Raw genomic sequence first — 3,130 nt, 5'->3', positions numbered from 1 at the left:
ATTCTGTGGGTGAGGAGACAATCCATCCAACCTCATCTTTCTATATATTGTAAGTGATCAGAAGTGTAGTCAGTCCTGATGAGAAAAAATTACCTAAGAGGTAAAAATTTAGTTTAGCAAATGTAGCTCAGAACAATGACTCAAGAGCTGGGCTATGAGTAGGTTCTACTCTCTGAAACTTCTCACCCAACACCAAGGTGCATGAAGTCAGGGGAAAAAAAGTACATCATTTTTATTTTATTTATTTCTATAGTCAACATTTAAAATAATTTCACAATAACACAAATACTAAAACAATGCTATCCCATGGTTATTTTGTTATTGCAATAACAGGTTTAAAGAAGACTGTCGCAAGAGATCTAGGAATTGGGACATGATCACAGACCTTAAATTCAGCCTTGTGTTGTAAATTCAACAAGGGTCATGCACTCTTATATAAATAATTGGATGAACTAGGTCCTCTTTAGCTGGTCTTTACTGTTTAAATCTTAAGTTCATCCACAGTTTCATTCATAAACAGATTTAGTTTCTGCCACATGCTTAATTAGAAAATGTTTTTCTTATGTTGAATGTTGAACATTATATCAAAACACATTTTCACTCGCATCACGTGGATATGAACAGCCTTGAATTATCACGTTGGATAACATGAAGGATTGAAACAGCAAATAATAAAGAACTTCACCAAGAGCTAGCCGGAAATTTCTGTTAAGGCATCATGTAAATCAGAGGAAGTAGAGTAATTAGTATTGTATTATTATTAATAGTAGTATTAGTATTATGCATTCTGAACCTATTATATAGCATGATCTACAGCAGTTACTAAAAAGAATTATGAGCAGTAACATGAAAAAATCTCACTAAGTTACTTTCTGAATAAACTTTATATCTTGTTTTTCCCAATGATTTTAAAGGTGCAAATTAATTCAAGAGGCATAAAAATAGTAGCTCATTACTGGAGTCTATTAAAGGCTTTGTTTCATATTGCATTTATCATACGAATAAATATGTACAGCGTATTACAGCATATTAACTGCTGAATATAAAGTATAAAAGAGAAATGTAGTTGGACACACACAGAGAAAATTGTAAGAAGTTATTTTGAGGAAGTTCACCAGTTTAAAACATTATAGCAATACACATTTCTTTAAAAAAAAATATTATTCAAATATCTGATAAAAATAAAGTATGACTACAGTTGACAGTTCACATTGAACTGTAACACTTCAATTTTAATATTGGAACAATATTAATTTTATTTTATACAGTACATTCTTTTAAACTTGCTGATATATCATGTCGTACGTAAGTTCTAAACCAAATTTTTATAATGAAGCAGTACTACTTAAAAATGCTGCAAGAAAATTTTATTTCCTGTTGTCATTTCCATACACTTCAGTCTGCACATGTGTCAGTTTAATATAATACAGTTTGTTTTGTTAAAAGTATTAACCAGAACAACATTGCATTAGGAAATAAAAAAAAAAGTTGGTGCTGTTCATTCTAAGTAAATGTAGATATTGTTAGTACTACATAAGCAAACAACATAAGGTAAGATTTTCAATACCTATAGAAATTCATGGCAGTACCCCATTGTTACTTAGGTACCTGTGACAGCAATTTTATAGTACTTAGGTATACGATGACAACAATTTTATAGCAAATATGTAGACATTTTCATTGATGTAAGGTGATGATACATTAAACTAAACAAATCTGTCATGTCTTCCTGCATGAATTAAGAATTGTTTAACAAATTATACTTAGTGTTCATCAAGAAGCTTTAAATATTTATTTCAGCAAAGATTAACATCAGTTCATTGAAAAACTACTAAAAGAAACTTCTGAATTAAAATACCCTGATGTGCACAGAAAATTTCACAGTACTTATCACAGTAATTGTGTTACTAATACACGAATAATGTCTACATGTACCATATTAAAAATTTCTTCAAGTTCCATTGACCATAAAATCCTTGTTCCAGATGAAAGAGGAGATGCAGCAAGAGTTTTTTTATGCATGCCTTTATAATGAATAGTTTTAAAACATGTAAGTAAGCAAAGCTAAAACATAAGCCAATTAACACTATTATAAGTAAAATAAAGGTACCATTTGTTATAATCCTCTTTTGGGTATTCACTTTTCCATATTAATTTCTTATAAACTACGGTGCTTGTAATTCATCTGTAAAGTAACTTCTGTAATAAAAATGGTTTTCAAGAAAAGAGCTGATGATGATACCGACATAAATCTAGATTATATAGAACAGTACATAGTCAAAAAGGGAACTTTAGTTAATGTAAAAGAAGTCACATTTACATTTATATGTTTACAGTATTCCATTTTCAAGTTATGTACTTATAAACAGTTGTCCATTTTAAAGGGTATAATCCAAGGATTTTTTAACAAAACAAAAGTCCTCACTGACATAGGCAGACCATTATTCAAGAATGTCTTTCTTCTCAAGTACGAACACTAGTACATCTCAGTTTTTGTCATTATACTATCATGAATTGCTGGAGCAAAAGATGACGGGCATGATTAACTATTAATTGGATGTGCAACCCAGAATAATGAATTTGTAAAACACTGTATTAATTATTGTTTAGTGATATTGTTCATTAAAGTTCCATAATGAAGAATGCAAAAACCAAGTTATTTAAATCTGACATATGTGTTAAGAACTGGAAGTTTATTCAACTTGTGTTGTAAATTATTGTAAGTGTTTTCAGTTAGCACAATGCAATACTATCCCTAATTGATTTATCTTAACAATTTTCACCAATTTTCATCTGAAAAGTTACATTTTGGTCAGAAAATTGCCATATGTTAGTAAACATTGGATAAAAATAAAATCTTTTAGCAGTTACAAAATCAAATATTAAAGTAAAAAAATATACATATACTGTATATATATATATATAGTATATTAGTATATTAAATTAATATATATATATATATATTGCAATGTATTATATATTAATATATATATGAATTATATAATATAAATATATATTTAGTAAATTAATAATATTATAGTATATAGGTATGGATATATATATATTATTAGCTAGTATTATATATATATTATTATATATTATATATAATATATGTAGTATATTAGTATTA

This window comes from Macrobrachium nipponense, chromosome 41, assembly GCF_015104395.2.
Source record: "Macrobrachium nipponense isolate FS-2020 chromosome 41, ASM1510439v2, whole genome shotgun sequence".
NCBI classification, from domain to species: domain Eukaryota; kingdom Metazoa; phylum Arthropoda; class Malacostraca; order Decapoda; family Palaemonidae; genus Macrobrachium; species Macrobrachium nipponense.
Note: the sequence above shows the minus strand (reverse complement) of the source record.